Source organism: Oncorhynchus keta, unplaced genomic scaffold, assembly GCF_023373465.1.
Source record: "Oncorhynchus keta strain PuntledgeMale-10-30-2019 unplaced genomic scaffold, Oket_V2 Un_scaffold_3531_pilon_pilon, whole genome shotgun sequence".
Lineage (NCBI taxonomy): Eukaryota > Metazoa > Chordata > Actinopteri > Salmoniformes > Salmonidae > Oncorhynchus > Oncorhynchus keta.
This window is the reverse complement of record NW_026290920.1, coordinates 784,366-802,500: the sequence shown is the minus strand read 5'-3', so window position 1 is coordinate 802,500 and position 18,135 is coordinate 784,366.

Below are 18,135 nucleotides of genomic sequence, written 5' to 3'. Positions count from 1 at the left end.
TAGGAAAAGTCCATCTAAGCCCAGTTCTGAGAAATGCATTCTAAATGTGTAGGAAAAGTCCATCTAAGCCCAGTTCTGAGAAATACATTCTAAATGTGTAGGAAAAGTCCATCTAAGCCCAGTTCTGAGAAATACATTCTAAATGTGTAGGAAAAGTCCATCTAAGCCCAGTTCTGAGAAATACATTCTAAATGTGTAGGAAAAGTCCATCTAAGCCCAGTTCTGAGAAATACATTCTAAATGTGTAGGAAAAGTCCATCTAAGCCCAGTTCTGAGAAATACATTCTAAATGTGTAGGAAAAGTACATCTAAGCCCAGTTCTGAGAAATACATTCTAAATGTGTAGGAAAAGTCCATCTAAGCCCAGTTCTGAGAAATACATTCTAAATGTGTAGGAAAAGTCCATTCTAAGCCCAGTTCTGAGAAATACATTCTAAATGTGTAGGAAAAGTCCATCTAAGCCCAGTTCTGAGAAATACATTCTAAATGTGTAGGAAAAGTACATTCTAAGCCCAGTTCTGAGAAATACATTCTAAATGTGTAGGAAAAGTCCATCTAAGCCCAGTTCTGAGAAATACATTCTAAATGTGTAGGAAAAGTCCATCTAAGCCCAGTTCTGAGAAATACATTCTAAATGTGTAGGAAAAGTCCATCTAAGCCCAGTTCTGAGAAATGCATTCTAAATGTGTAGGAAAAGTCCATCTAAGCCCAGTTCTGAGAAATACATTCTAAATGTGTAGGAAAAGTCCATCTAAGCCCAGTTCTGAGAAATACATTCTAAATGTGTAGGAAAAGTCCATCTAAGCCCAGTTCTGAGAAATACATTCTAAATGTGTAGGAAAAGTACATCTAAGCCCAGTTCTGAGAAATACATTCTAAATGTGTAGGAAAAGTACATCTAAGCCCAGTTCTGAGAAATACATTCTAAATGTGTAGGAAAAGTACATCTAAGCCCAGTTCTGAGAAATACATTCTAAATGTGTAGGAAAAGTACATCTAAGCCCAGTTCTGAGAAATACATTCTAAATGTGTAGGAAAAGTACATCTAAGCCCAGTTCTGAGAAATACATTCTAAATGTGTAGGAAAAGTACATCTAAGCCCAGTTCTGAGAAATACATTCTAAATGTGTAGGAAAAGTACATCTAAGCCCAGTTCTGAGAAATACATTCTAAATGTGTAGGAAAAGTACATCTAAGCCCAGTTCTGAGAAATACATTCTAAATGTGTAGGAAAAGTAAATCTAAGCCCAGTTCTGAGAAATACATTCTAAATGTGCTTTTCTGATTGGATGCCTGGGGATGAACCTTTTAGGAAGTGGTTATTGTGCTCCACCACACCCCCAACACACTTTCATTTCATGTTTAAGTCAGAGTTAAAGCTTTTCTGTAAGTGAGGACTGGGAGGATGTTCCTGTTACAACGCATGATGAGGACCATGATGACTCTCATCATCAAAAGTGAGTATTGTCTATGAAAATCAAATAATGAATATATGAGACAAATAGTTTGACCATTTAGAATAAAAGCACTTTATGTACAGTTGAAGACAGAAGTTTACATACACTTAGGTTGGAGTCATTAAAACTCATTTTTCAACCACTCCACAAATTTATTGTTAATTAACAAACTATAGTTTTGGCAAGTCGGTTAGGACAGCTACTTTGTGCATGACAAGGGTAATTTTTCCAACAATTGTTTACAGACAGATTACTTCACTTATAATTCACTGTATCACAGGGGCGGCAGCGTAGCCTAGTGGTTAGAGCGTTGGACTAGTAACCGGCAGTAACAGGCAGTTAACCCACTGTTCCCAGGCCATCATTGAAAATAAGAATATGTTCTTAACTGACTTGCCTGGTTAAATAAAGGTAAAAAAAAAAATTGTAAAAAAAAATTCCAGTGGGTCAGAAGTTTACATACACTAAGTTGACTGTGCCTTTAAACAGCTTGGAAAATTCCAGAAAATGTCATGGCTTTAGAAGCTTGTGATAGGCTAATTTACACAATTTGAGTCAAGTGGATGTTTTTCAAGGTCTACCTTCAAACTCAGTGCCTCTTTGCCTGATATCATGGGAAAATCACAAGAAATCAGCCAAGACCTCCGAAAAAAAATGATAGACCTTTTACAAGTCTGGTTCATCCTTGGGAGCAATTTCCAAATGCCTGAAGGTACCACGTTCGTCTGTACAAACAATAGTATGCAAGTATAAACACCATGGGACCACGCAGCCTTCATACTGCTCAGGAAGGAGATGCGCTCTGTCTTCTAGAGATGAACGGCACTTTAGTGCGAAAAGTGCAAATCGATCCCAGAACAACAGCAAAGGGCCTTGTGAAGATGCTGGAGGAAACAGGTACAAAAGTATCTATATCCACAGTAAAACGAGTCCTATATCGACATAACCTTCAGCAAGGAAGAAGCCACTGCTCCAAAACTGCCATAAAAACCCAACATATTGTGGGAAGCTTGTGGAAGGCTACCCAAAACATTTGACCCAAGTTAAACATTTTAAAGGCAATGCTACCAAATACTAATTGGGTGTATATAAACGTTTGACCCACTGGGAATGTGATGAAAGAAATAAAAGCTGAAATGAATAATACTCTCTACTATTATTCTGACATTTCACATTCTTAAAATAAAGTGGTGATCCTAACTGACCTAAGACAGGGTGTTTTTATTAGGATTAAATGTCAGGAATGGTGAAAAACTGAGTTTAAATGTATTTGGCTAAGGTGTATGTAAATTCCGACTTCAACTCTATTTAGTTTCACCATTTGGAGAAATCTGTAAAACTTTACATTACAGTGTCATTATTACTGTGTAATTATACCTGTACGTGCAGATGAACAAGTATTGTAATTACTCATTGTTACATTGTACTTACGCTAACTTACAGCAGTAACCTACCCTAGATACAATGTAATGATTGTAATGAGTGATTGCAATACTTACATTGTACTTACTAATTGTAGGACTAATTACACAGTAATAAGAGCACTGTAATGTAAAGTTTTATCAAAAAATCACACCGTAAATATTTGTTAACAAAGACCTACATACACTACCTACAGAGAGGAAGCTAGCCTAACATGGGGAATACGATGGAAAACTCTGCTCTCTCTCTCTCTCACTCTATATATATATATATATATATATATATATATATATATATATATATATATATATATATACAGGTCTGGAAAAAATTAGGAGACCACTGCAAAATGATCAGTTTCTCTGGTTTGACTATTTATAGGTATGTGTTTTTGGTAAAATGACATTTTTTGTTTTATTCTATAAACTACTTACAACATTTCTCCCACATTCCAAATCTAAATATTGTCATTTAGTTTATTTGTTTGCAGACAATGACAACTTGTCAAAATAACAAAAGATATGCAGTGTTGTCAGACTTCGAATAATGCAAAGAAAATAAGTTCAAATGTATTTTTAAACAACACAACAACACTTCTTGGCATGCCCTCCACCAGTCTTTCACATTGATGTTGGGTAACTTAATGCCACTCCTGGCGCAAAAGTTCAAGCAGCTCGGCTTTGTTTGATGGCATGTGACCATCCATCTCCATCTTGATCACATTCCAGAGGTTTTCAATGGGGTTCAGGTTTGGAGATTGGGCTGGCCATGACAGGGTCTTGATCTGGTGGTCCTCCATCCACACCGTGATTGACCTGGCAGTGTGGCATGGAGCATTGTCCTGCTGGAAAAACCAATCCACATAGTTGGGAAACATCGTCAGAGCAGAAGGAAGCAAGTTTTCTTCCAGGACAACCTTGTATGTGGCTTGATTCATGTGTCCTTCACAAAGACAAATCTGTCTGATTCCAGCCTTGCTGAAGCCCCCCCAGATCATCACCGATCCTCCACCAAATTTCACAGTGGGTGAGAGACCTAGAGAGGCCTACAAGTCACAGTGTCTCGAGGGTTTTTCTTTATTTTTACTATGTTCTACATTGTAATATAATAGTGAAAAATATGAAATAACACATTGAGAATCATTTCGTAACCAAAAAAGTGTTAAACTGTCAGGGTTTTCCTGTGGTGAAGTAGAGGAGGACCAAAACGCAGCGTGGTTATATTGACTCATTTTTAATCAAAAACGGATAAACATGAACACTACAAAACAATGAACATGGAAAACCAAAAACAGCCCTATCTGGTGCAAAACACAGAGACAGGAACAATCACCCACAAAACCCAACACAAAACAGGCTACCTAAATATGGTTCCCAATCAGAGACAATGACTAACACCTGCCTCTGATTGAGAACCATATCAGGCCAAACATAGAAATAGACAAACCAGACACACAACATAGAATGCCCACCCACCCAGCTCACGTCCTGACCAACACTAAAACAAGGAAAACACATACGAACGATGGACAGAACGTGACATAAATAAATCAAAAAATATTTTATATTTTATATTTTCTTCAAATAGCCACCCTTTGCCTTGATGACAGCTCCACTCTTGGCATTCTCTCAACCAGTTTGATGAGGTAGTCACCTGGAATGCATTTCATTTAACAGGTGTGCCTTGTTAAAAGTTAATTTGTGGAATTTCTTTCCTTCTTATAGTGCATTCGAGCCAATCAGTTGTGTTGTGACAAGGTAGGGTTGGTATATAGAAGATAACCCTATTTGGTAAAAGACAAGTCCATATTATGGCAAGAACAGCTCAAATAAGAGAAATGACAGTCCATCATTACTTTAAGACATGAAGGTCAGTCAATACAAGAACTTTGAAAGTGCCGTCGCAAAAACCATCAAGCGCTACAATGAAACTGGCTCTTTTATTTATCTACCTTTACCTCTCATGAGAACTGCCACAGGAAAGGAAGACCCAGAATTACCTCTGCTGCAGAGGTTCATGAGAGTTAACTGGACCTTAGATTGCAGCCCAAATAAATGCTTCACAGAGTTCAACTAACAGACACATCTCAACATCAACTGTTCAGAGGAGACTGCGTGAATCAGGCCTTCATGGTCGAATTGCTACAAATAAACCACTACTAAAGGACACCAATAATAAGAAGAGACTTGCTTAGGCCAAGAAACACAGGTAATGGACATTAGGCCAGTGGAAATCTGTTCTTTGGTCTGATGAGTCCAAATGTTAGGTTTTTGGTTCCAACCGCCATGTCTTTGTGAAAAGCAGAGTAGGTGAACGGATGAGCTCAGCGTGTGTGGTTCCCACCATGAAGCATCGAGGAGGAGGTGTGATGGCGTGGGGGTGCTTTGCTGGTGACACTGTCTGTGATTTATTTAGAATTCATTGCAAACTTAACCAGCATGGCTACCACAGCATTCTGCAGCGATATGCCATCCCATCTGGTTTGCGCTTAGTGGAACTATAATTTGTTCTTCAACAGGACAATGACCCAATACACACCTCCAGGCTGTGTAAGGACTATTTGTCCAAGAAGGAGAGCAATCGAGTGCTGCATCAGATGACATGGCCTCCACAATCCCCCAACCTCAACCCAATTGAGATGGTTTGGGATGATTTGGACTGCAGAGTGAAGGAAAAGCAGCCAACAAGTGCTCAGCATATGTGGGAACTCCTTCAAGACTGTTGGACAACTATTCCTCGTGAAACTGTTTGAGAGAATGCCAAGAGTGTGCAAAGCTGTCATCAAGGCAAAGGGTCACTACTTTGAAGAATATATTTTGATTTGTTTAACACTTTTTTGGTTACTACACGATTCCATATTTGTTATTTAATAGTTTTGATGTCTTTACTGTTATTATACAATGTAGAATATAGTACAAAATAAAGAAAAAGTAAAGTAAAGAGCCACATAAAAATGTTTTCAGTGTTTGGTCAATTATGTAATAACATTCCCTATATAGCAGACATGTCCCATGCTAACACATGCTCTTCCTTTTCCAGGTGCTTTGATCTGGGTGCTGGCCACAGCTGATGTGACTGTCCAACAGGTGACACTTGGAGGCACCATCAATCTAGAATGTGATATCACGGTGAAATACGACATCATATGGTTTGTCCTGCGTCCCAATACCACACTGTCGCAGGCCACCTTTACCTTTGTAAAACAGGATAAGAATCTAAGATCCACGGCCCAATTTGGCAGCCGCTTTGTGCCTGTATATAACAAAGCTGTGCCAACTGTTGACCTGACCATATTGAACCTAACAGACAGTGACCTGGGCCTGTATTACTGTGGCATGTGGAGAGATAATGTATTTGAGATTGGGAATGGGACTCAGCTCACCTTTACAGGTGAGTAGTTTCCACATCACCATCTGGTTCTTTATCATGTAAAAGATATGACATGTTAGAATAGTGTTTGTTTTAGTGTGATCTGATAAGAGTTCCCATGATTATGTGATGTATTTTGTCCAACGTTGTGATTCACAGTAGGGAGCTGGTAAGGACCTACAGTGTCTTCAGAAAGTATTCATACTCCTAGACTTATTCCACATTTTGTTGTGTTACAGCCTGAATTCAAAATGGATTAAATTGATTGTCTTTCTCACCCATCTACAAACAATACCCCATAATGACAAAGTGAAAACATGTTTTTAGATTTTTTTAAATGAAATACAGACATATCTATTTTACATAAGTATTCACACCCCTGAGTCAATACATGTTAGAATCACCTTTGGAAGCGATTACAGCTGTGTCTTTCTGGGTAAATCTCTAAGAGCTTTCCACACCTGGATTGTGCAACATTTGCCCATTATTATTTTATTAGTAGACAAACATATTTAAGGTCTTGCCATAGATTTTCAAGTAGATTTAAGTCAAAACTGTAACTTTGCCACTCATGAACATGCACTGTCTCCTTGGTAAGAAACTCCCGTGTAGATGTGGCCTTGTCTTTTAGGTTATTGTCCTACTGAAAGGTGATTTAATTTTCCTCTAGGGTTTTTCCTGTGCTTAGCTCCATTCTGTTTCTTTTTTATCCTGAATAACTCTCCAATCCTTAATGATTACAAGCATACTCATAACATGATGCAGCCACCATTATGCTTGAACATATGAAGAGTGGTACTCAGTAATGTGTTGTACAGGATTTGCCCCAAACTTAACACTTTGTATTCAGGACAAAAAGTTGCTTTGCCACATTTTTTGCAGTATTACTTTAGTAACTTGTTGAAAACAAGATGCGTATTTTGGAATATTTTTATTCTGTTCTTTTCTTTTCACTCGGTCAATCGGGTTAATATTGTGAAGTAACAATGTTGTTGATCCATCCTCAGTTTTTTCCTTTCACAGCCATGAAACTCTGTAACTGTTTTAAAGTCACCATTGGCCTCATGGTGAAATCTCTGAGTGGTTTCCTTCATCTCCAGCAACTGAGTTAGGAGGAATGCCTGTATCTTTATAGTGACTGGGTGTATCGTTACACCAACTAAATAGTAATTAATAACTTGACCATGCTCAAAGAGATATTCAATGTCTGCTTTTTTTTATTTATTTTGACCCATCTACCAATAGATAGAAAAACCTCCCTGGTCTTTATGGTTGAATCTGTGTTTGAAATGTTCTGCTCGACTGAGGAACCTTATAAATAATTGTATGTGTGGGGCACAGAGATGAAGTCATTCAATAATCATGTTAAACAGTACATTTTTAGAAAAAAAAACCAAAAGGTGCTATCTAGAACCTAAAATGGTTCTTTGGCTGTCCCCATAGGAGAACCCTTTTTGGATCCAGGTAGAACTCTTTTGAGTTCCATGTAGAACACTCTGTGGAAAGGGTTCTACCTAGAACCAAAAGGGTTCTCCAATTGGGACAGCCAAAGAACCATTTTAGGTTCTAGATAGTACCTTTTGTTTTCTAAGAGTGTATTATTGCACACAGAGTGAGTCCCTGACACTTATTATGTGACTTATTTAGGCTTTCCATAACAAAGGGGTTGAATACTTATTGACTCAAGACATTTCAGCTTTTCATTTTTAGTTAATTGATAAATATTTGGAAAAACATAAATCCACTTTTACATTATGGGGTATTTGTGTGTAGCTAGCTGTAACACAACAAAATGTGGGAAATGTCAAGGTGTGTGAATACTTTCTGAAGGCATTGTAGATGTTGTGGTCCACTATCTGCTGATAAGAGTTCCCATGATTTAGTGATTTGTTTTGTGCAACATGTTGTGATCCACAGTAGGGAGCTGGTAAGGACCTAGATGTTGTGGTCCATAGTAGGGAGCTGGTAAGGACCTAGATGTTGTGGTCCATAGTAGGGAGCTGGTAAGGACCTAGATGTTGTGATCCACAGTAGGGAGCTGGTAAGGACCTAGATGTTGTGATCCACAGTAGGGAGCTGGTAAGGACCTAGATGTTGTGATCCACAGTAGGGAGCTGGTAAGGACCTAGATGTTGTGATCCACAGTAGGGAGCTGGTAAGGACCTAGATGTTGTGATCCACAGTAGGGAGCTGTTAAGGACCTAGATGTTGTGATCCACAGTAGGGAGCTGGTAAGGACCTAGATGTTGTGATCCACAGTAGGGAGCTGGTAAGGACCTAGATGTTGTGGTCCACTAACTGACTCTGTCTCATACATGGTTTGTGTTTTCAGATCAGGGTTCTACTGTGGTTGGTGTATATCTACCATGGCTCATCACTCTGATCTTCACCCCCATAATCTCAGTGTTTGGGTCCTTTCTCTGTATCCGATACATGCTTTAAAGGCAGCTGATAAACTGTCCGTCCATCTGTCTGTCTGTTTTTCCACCCAGCTACCTTCTGTATGATTTTGGCTCTTTAAACTTCAGTGGGAAAAAAATCTGATTCAAATCTGTGGTTGGCGGTATATGTTACTCTCCTTTACCCTATGATGTACTTTACCTGCCAACCAAATGCACGTCCATTGGCCAGGCCCTTTTTACCAGAATCACTAGATACTGTATGCATCAGTTTTCTTACTTTTAGCTGATACACTCCTGCCATCTAGTGGACATAAATATAATGGTGACTGAGGCTGGAGCTTCTTGTGACATTCTGCAGGCCTACCACATATTGTTTTTCATTGTAAGCGCATATCTCCTGTCATAAAAAACAGAACAATTGTAATTGTAATATATCTCTCACAAAAGAATGAGTAATAATGGGTTGACATCATCCATTGAACTGCTTTGTAAAGTTGTATGATTGACCGGTAATGAAATTAGCTTTGTTTTTTTTCATGAATGATCACATTTAAAGTGGACATGAAAGCAACATTTAAAATGAGTAATTGTCTTCATTACAACAACTGAAGCAATACACTTATTCAATGACACTTATTCAAGTATTCAATGATGGTTGTATTGCTCAATAAAAACTGTTAATAGCAAAATATGGTTATATTATCTGACAGAAATAGACTAAATATGTAGAAATACTGCATGTACTTGTAATTAAGAATAAAAGGGATAGTTCACCTAAATTAGAAAATGACTCATTTATTGCCTTACTCTGAAACAGTCTATGCACAAAGAGAGACTGTAATACACACTTTGGGTTTGTTTCTCTGTCACCAACCACTAACTTTAGCGTTTGAATTTCTAACCAAACCCAATGGAAGTCAATGTATATGCCTCTATCATCAACTTCACCTTCACAAAGTAGTCAATTGGGGGTTGGAACAGTTTGGAAATAAAAATCTTCAAAGTTCTCTCCTCCCTTTTCTAACAAATGTGAGAAAGCTGGAAGTTGAGGATACAAGTTAGACAGCTAACACAGGTTAGCAGATCAAACATCTGCTTTGTTTTTTGATTAATGGCACCAACTGAAAACGTAACTAATTTCAAATACTAATGGCAATCATTTCAAATACTTTATCAGTGCTTGATTGATCTTGCCTATTGCCATGGAACCAATAGAAAAGACCAAACAGTGCAAACCCCTCCCACCTGGCACTCCAGGCAGACTTAATCAAATACTCAAAGTATTTGAAAGAACCGTCTGTCTATGATCTGAACCCAGGTCTGACTGAAAACACTGAAAAGGTCTAATTGTTTTAGAGTTTATCTCTGTTCCAGGGAGAGATATGATTGGCTTACATAACATCACCAAATCAATGCTCTAATGTTTACCAGGTAACACGGTCTACACATATACAGATACAGCATTAGGTTCAAACTTCAGCCCTGCCCCTCACTGGTTCAGCATGTGTGATCTGTGAGACCTCCCTTGTTCAGGACAAGAGAGTCAGGACACTGAACTGCCTGTGGCCTGCTCTGGCCTGCTCCTCATCTAAGGCCCAGTGGCTAGGCTGATGTCAGAGGTGGGACTCTGTCTCTGAGCCTTTCCTGTGGGACCAGACTTGTCTGGGGCTGTACGGCTATGCCAGTCCCTCAATGGCAAACTGGCCTGCTAGCTGCCCACACAGCCTGTTGCTAGTATGGGCTATGTGGGGTCACAGTGGACCTCTATGCTGCTTATGAAAAGGGCATTTTATAAACAGCAAGGTCAACAACTTACGCTAACAAGGTTCCTCTTTGACCGAGCCGAAGATGTAGAGAGAGAGAGAGAGCACACCCCCTTGCTCAAACACCAGTGGTACGCAATGAAAAACTCCACTCACTCTTTTCCGGACTCTTAACTAAGTCTGAAAAGGTTTTCGAATAAGCTACTACTATGCTAGATCTGGACAACAGTGACTTGATCAAAACATGACAAACACAAATATGTTTTGTAAGCTGGTGCTATAGATAGATGGACTCCATGGCAGAAAGAAGAAGCAGAGGGTTATTTGTTGCCAGGCCCAGTGGATCAGGCCAGGGATGTTACACTCTCTGACACAGTGGGTCTGGCCAGGGATGTTACACTCTCTGACACAGTGGACCAGGTCAGGGGTGTTACATTCTCTGACACAGTGGGTCAGGCCAGGGATGTTATACTCTCTGACACAGTGGACCAGGTCAGGGGTGTTACACCCTCTGACACAGTAGGTCAGGCCAGGGATGTTACACTCTCTGACACAGTGGACCAGGTCAGGGGTGTTACACCCTCTGACACAGTAGGTCAGGCCAGGGATGTTACACTCTTTGACACAGTCGGTCAGGCCAGGGATGTTACACTCTTTGACACAGTGGACCAGGCCAGGGATGTTACACTCTCTGACACAGTGGGTCAGGCCAGGGATGTTACACTCTTTGACACAGTGGACCAGGTCAGGGATGTTACACTCTTTGACACAGTGGACCAGGTCAGGGATGTTACACTCTCTGACACAGTGGACCAGGCCAGGGATGTTACACTCTCTGACACAGTGGACCAGGTCAGGGATGTTACACTCTTTGACACAGTGGACCAGGTCAGGGGTGTTATACTCTTTGACACAGTGGACCAGGTCAGGGGTGTTACACTCTCTGACACAGTGGACCAGGTCAGGGATGTTACACTCTCTGACACAGTGGACCAGGTCAGGGGTGTTATACTCTCTGACACAGTGGACCAGGTCAGGGATGTTACACTCTCTGACACAGTGGACCAGGTCAGGGATGTTACACTCTCTGACACAGTGGACCAGGTCAGGGGTGTTACACTCTCTGACACAGTGGGTCAGGCCAGGGATGTTATACTCTTTGACACAGTGGACCAGGTCAGGGGTGTTACACTCTCTGACACAGTGGACCAGGTCAGGGATGTTACACTCTCTGACACAGTGGACCAGGTCAGGGGTGTTACACTCTCTGACACAGTGGACCAGGCCAGGGATGTTACACTCTCTGACACAGTGGGCCAGGCCAGGGATGTTACACTCTCTGACACAGTGGACCAGGCCAGGGATGTTACACTCTCTGACACAGTGGACCAGGCCAGGGATGTTACACTCTCTGACACAGTGGGTCAGGCCAGGGATGTTACACTCTCTGACACAGTGGGTCAGGCCAGGGATGTTACACTCTCTGACACTGTGGGCCAGGCCAGGGATGTTACAATCTCCGACACAGTGGGTCAGACCAGGACAAGGAAGCTCATTAATGATGCAATTCCCATCGCCACGCTCCCCTCCCTGTCTCTGATTGGTTGGTTGATTGCTCCAGCCTCTGCATAGTCCCTGGGTACCACTGGTGTGCTTACTGTGTTCTCTATGGAAAACTATCAGTGAGTTCTATTAATCAGTCAACTAACTGGCAGAGATGGTTTCAAAGACTGGTACTGGCTGTATTTCTGCTATCTACTGTTCACATCTCACTGTGGTAGTTGGAGAATACAACAGCTCTTAAGAGTGTGTGTGTTCCCACCAGATGCCATCTGAGCTGTCCAGTTGATGAATACAGACACTAGCCGTAGACTACACCCCCTTACCTTATCCAGTGGGTATCTCAGGGGTGGTGGAAGTGACGTTCAATGCTTGAGAAGCAGGAACAAACTTCAAGAGTAACAGACAACCACCAACAGACAAGACAGCCAAACCTGCTTTTTATTCTTCCCTCTCAACTTTCATGGGACCAGTCAAATGTTTGTTTCTGTTAAAAAAGTGAAGATTAGAAATAGATGAACCCGTATTGTCGTAGTCAGGGGTTAGATCGGAGGGAGTTGGGTTTTACATCCATACAACTGGATTGAGTTCTATTTCATGAATGTTTGTTCTATTGTTCCACCACCATAGCGCAAGGAAAAGTGTTGTGGGAGTGATTTCTGTTAACATTGCCATGACAAAGGCCAGAAACCTTTAAGGGATACATCCACCACTCACAATTCCCAAATTCAACCTCTTGTTATAGTTTTTACGAGTTTTCTCGGCATGGTACCTATCCGATAAGGAACAACGAGGCATATTGGTAATCCTCACTAATCTTCTCTGGCTACACAGAGAGATGGGGCTGACAGGCTGTGTTTTGATTCCTTGGCCCTGGAGCCCAAAGGAAGGCTTCATCAGGGGTCCCATGTCATCGAGACCACTGCAGTTCCTGTGTGGAGGCAGTCTGAGCTTCTGAAGTTTCCAACACAGACCTCTAAAGATGGAGGAAAGGGCCTGCGATGGTTATGGGGTTCCATCCATCATAGCCAATCATCCCCATTGGAAGCATAGCAGCGGGAAGTGTAATATACCATTACAGATCCCCAGGCCGTAGTTCAAGTTTAGGGGGGCCGATCGGCCAATACCGGGGCTTGGTGTGGCGAGTTCCTTTCTGTTTCAATGGATCCCTTTGTTGCTCATCAGGTGCAGTCACATGGCAACCCTGCATAAGGAGAGGAAGATATGGAGTGGAAGGGATGGGTTCTGGGGTTCATGAATTTATGAGTATTAATATGCACCTCCTTGAAGTGTCCTCAGGTGCAAAGGTATTTTAGGAGAGAACTCAGTTCTTAAGTTGTTTAACACTGAGTGAACATGCACCATTGGACCTGATTGAATGTGTTTTGGTGTTGGAGCACATATAAAATAAACTCACAAGGCTTCTTTCAGTCACAAGTCTTCTTTCAGTCACAAGTCTTATTTCAGTCACAAGGCTCCTTTCAGTCACAAGGCTTCTTTCAGTCACAAGGCTTCTTTCAGTCACAAGGCTTCTTTCAGTCACAAGGCTTCGTTCAGTCACAAGTCTTCTTTCAGTCACAAAGCTTCTTTCAGTCACAAGGCTTCTTTCAGTCACAAGGCTTCGTTCAGTCACAAGGCTTCTTTCAGTCACAAGTCTTCGTTCAGTCACAAAGGTTCTTTCAGTCACAAGGCTTCTTTCAGTCACAAGGCTTCTTTCAGTCACAAGGCTTCTTTCAGTCACAAGTCTTCTTTCAGTCACAAGGCTTCTTTCAGTCACAAGGCTTCTTTCAGTCACAAGGCTTCTTTCAGTCACAAGTCTTCTTTCAGTCACAAGGCTTCTTTCAGTCACAAGGCTTCGTTCAGTCACAAGGCTTCTTTCAGTCACAAGTCTTCTTTCAGTCACAAGGCTTCTTTCAGTCACAAGGCTTCTTTCAGTCACAAGGCTTCTTTCAGTCACAAGGCTTCTTTCAGTCACAAGGCTTCGTTCAGTCACAAGTCTTCTTTCAGTCACAAAGCTTCTTTCAGTCACAAGGCTTCTTTCAGTCACAAGGCTTCTTTCAGTCACAAGGCTTCGTTCAGTCACAAGGCTTCTTTCAGTCACAAGGCTTCGTTCAGTCACAAGGCTTCTTTCAGTCACAAGGCTTCTTTCAGTCACAAGTCTTCTTTCAGTCACAAGGCTTCTTTCAGTCACAAGGCTTCGTTCAGTCACAAGGCTTCTTTCAGTCACAAGGCTTCGTTCAGTCACAAGGCTTCTTTCAGTCACAAGTCTTCTTTCAGTCACAAGGCTTCTTTCAGTCACAAGGCTTCTTTCAGTCACAAGGCTTCTTTCAGTCACAAGGCTTCTTTCAGTCACAAGGCTTCGTTCAGTCACAAGTCTTCTTTCAGTCACAAAGCTTCTTTCAGTCACAAGGCTTCTTTCAGTCACAAGGCTTCTTTCAGTCACAAGGCTTCGTTCAGTCACAAGTCTTCTTTCAGTCACAAGGCTTCTTTCAGTCACAAGGCTTCGTTCAGTCACAAGGCTTCTTTCAGTCACAAGGCTTCTTTCAGTCACAAAGCTTCTTTCAGTCACAAGGCTTCTTTCAGTCACAAGGCTTCTTTCAGTCACAAGACTTCTTTCAGTCACAAGGCTTCTTTCAGTCACAAGGCTTCTTTCAGTCACAAGTCTTCTTTCAGTCACAAGGCTTCGTTCAGTCACAAGTCTTCTTTCAGTCACAAGTCTTCTTTCAGTCACAAGTCTTCTTTCAGTCACAAGGCTTCTTTCAGTCACAAGGCTTCTTTCAGTCACAAAGCTTCTTTCAGTCACAAGGCTTCTTTCAGTCACAAGTCTTCTTTCAGTCACAAGTCTTCTTTCAGTCACAAGTCTTCTTTCAGTCACAAGGCTTCTTTCAGTCACAAGGCTTCTTTCAGTCACAAGTCTTCTTTCAGTCACAAGGCTTCTTTCAGTCACAAGGCTTCTTTCAGTCACAAGGCTTCTTTCAGTCACAAGGCTTCTTTCAGTCACAAGTCTTCTTTCAGTCACAAGTCTTCTTTCAGTCACAAGGCTTCTTTCAGTCACAAGGCTTCTTTCAGTCACAAGTCTTCTTTCAGTCACAAGGCTTCTTTCAGAGGAGGAGTGCACATGTGCATTGCAGCACCACCCATGCAAGTATGTGAGAAATGCTGTGGTTAACGACTCCAGGGGTCTTGTAAAGGTGGGCTGGAGGTGGTCTGGTCGGTAGGTGGACATGGGCCTTTATCAGCTGCTCTGAGAGAAGAAAGTCAGGTCTGTGCTCCGGCATAAGGAAACAGTGTTCCGTCAACGAACGCCTCTCTGAGCAACTTCGTAAAGAACACAGGTAGGCAAACACAAGTAATCCTGCACACATGTACTGACGTACTCATGTGCCATTTTATCTCAATAGCATGCATCATACACATGCACACACACATACACACACACACACACACACACACACACACACACACACACACACACACACACACACACACACACACACACACACACACACACACACACACACACACACACACACACACACACACACACACACACACACACACACACACACACACACACACACACACACACACACATGGTTTTGTATTGCTATCCTTGTGGGGACAAAATAATTGATTCCTATCCAACATCCTATTTTCCCTAACCCCTAACCCTAAATCTAACCCTAACCTAACCATAACCTAACCATAACATGACCTTAACTCCAAAGCTCTAACCCTAAAACTATACCTAACTCATAACCCTAAAGCTAACCGTAACCTCTATCCCTAATTGTAACCCTAAACCTTAAGCCTAAAATAGCTTTTTTCCTCGTGGGGTCTGGCAAAATGTCCCCACTTGTCCAAGTTTTCCTTGTTTTACTATCCTTGTGAGGACTTCTTGTACACACAAGGATAGCTAAACAAAAATGCACACACACACACCAACCTGATTGGCACGTCATGGTATACTGATTGACCCATCATGAACAATGATCATTACTTAAAGTTTGCATGGTGTTACTATAAAACATGCCCAAACTTCCGGCATGTTCCTCCTATAAATACAAGTGCAGTCCAAAATCAACTCCCTGAAAGTAGCACTTCATACAATTATTTGCTTTTCCCTTTTCCCCTGATCTCATGAAATCTCTGTATCCCCTAACCCTGAAGTCTCCAACCAGAGGTCTCTGCTCTCCAACATTAAACAGTATACACTTAGGTACAGCCATGTCTGAGCCCCACAACACAAACGCCCCAGAGACTTAGGGAACATTGCAACTCATTAGTTCTCACTGTTTATGGTTTTTGTTCTGTATCACTTGATTCAAGTATTATTTAAGTTGGATCATTTGGTGCAAACATTGAGTCTGCTTCGAGTCTCACATTTTCATATACAACAGTGGAAGTGAGTTTTGTGTCCAATCAGGCCAAGCGTATTCTGGCAAATAATAAAGATAATTTAACATCCTTAATTAGCTCTTTATCAATTTCATCATGTATTCAAAAATCTCCCGGGAGACTTGGCCAAACAGGGTGGGTTGGCAGCCCTACAGTCCATGACCAGGAGCAGTATGTATCAAGTGTCTCAGAATTGGAGTGCTGATCTAGGATCAGGTCCCACCTGCCCATGTAAACTTTTCATTATGATATAAAAGGCAAAGCTGATCCTTAATCAGCACTCCTACTCATAGGCTGTGTTTACACAGGCAGCCCAATGCTGATATTTTTTCCAATAATTGGCCTTTTGACCAATCACATCAAATCTTTTCACATCCAATATTTTTCAGAGCTGATCTGAAAAAAAATATCAGAATTGGGCTACCTGTGTAAACGCAGCCTATGAGTAGGAGTGCTGATTAAGGATGGGCTGCCTGTGTAAACGCAGCCTTATACGCTTCTTAAATACGGCCCCAGAACTCCAGTCTGTCATAGTTCTGTCTGAGTCCTGGACCTGAGTCTTACAACAACACTACTAACAGCTAATGAGCTGAGTGAACAGTCCTGCTACAGTAAATGGGAACCATTGAGAGGCAGCTAACACCAGGAGCCCTCATTCTACCCTGGAACCTAGCGACACAGTGTTCACCATTCAACTGGAATCAAAATAAATACACAGGGCTTTCAACAAAAGAAGCACTGAAGGTTTTCTAACAGAGCTTTTCTTTAAACACTTCACAGTGTTTAACCCCTAACAGATTAGATCTGCTTTGATTTCCCCTTGGACTATCTGGTCTGATGGCTAATGCAATACCCTCCAATAGAGGGTATAATAACTTGTGGTCAATGGAAAATGTGGCCCAATTGTAAAAACATTCAAGTGATCAACTGTACTGAGTGTATCAGAGGCCTTGGCTCCAGTCATAATAAGCCCATTCATTTCATTGTGAGTGTAAAACACCCTCTTCTCCCCTCTGAAGCTGCAGTAGAAGCCCTAGCTGTAAGAGGCTGTCTCAGTGCACAAGTGTGGAAGGGAAATGGGACACACTCAGCCAATAACAGTAACAGCTGTAATAGCCCCCTTTGACCTCCTCCTTTAGCCTTCGGGCCTCCGGTCACCAACTACTTCTCTGATAGAGTTCAGTGTGTCAAATCGGAGGGTCTGCTGTCCGGACCTCTGGCAGTTTCTATGGGGGTGCCACAGGGTTCAATTCTTGGACCGACTCTCTTCTCTGTATACATCAATGATGTCGCTCTTGCTGCTGGTGAGTCTCTGATCCACCTCTACGCAGACGACACCATTCTGTATACTGGCCCTTCTTTGGACACTGTGTTAACAACCCTCCAGGCAAGCTTCAATGCCATACAACTCTCCTTCCGTGGCCTCCAATTGCTCTTAAATACAAGTAAAACTAAATGCATGCTCTTCAACCGATCGCTGCCTGCACCTGCCCACCTGTCCAACATCACTACTCTGGACGGCTCTGACTTAGAATACGTGGCCTGAGCCAGTTATCACTTTGTTTTCTATTATTTTTTAAAACATTTTTAAAAAGAATAGAACTGGCTCAGGCCACAGTGTACTGTGCATTAGTTTGGTCCGCTAGAAAGTGAATTGTTCCATTTGTGTCTGGTTAGACTGTAAACTCTCCTTCCAGACCCACATCAAACGTCCAATCCAAAGTTAAATCTAGAACTGGCTTCTTATTTCGCACCAAAGCCTCC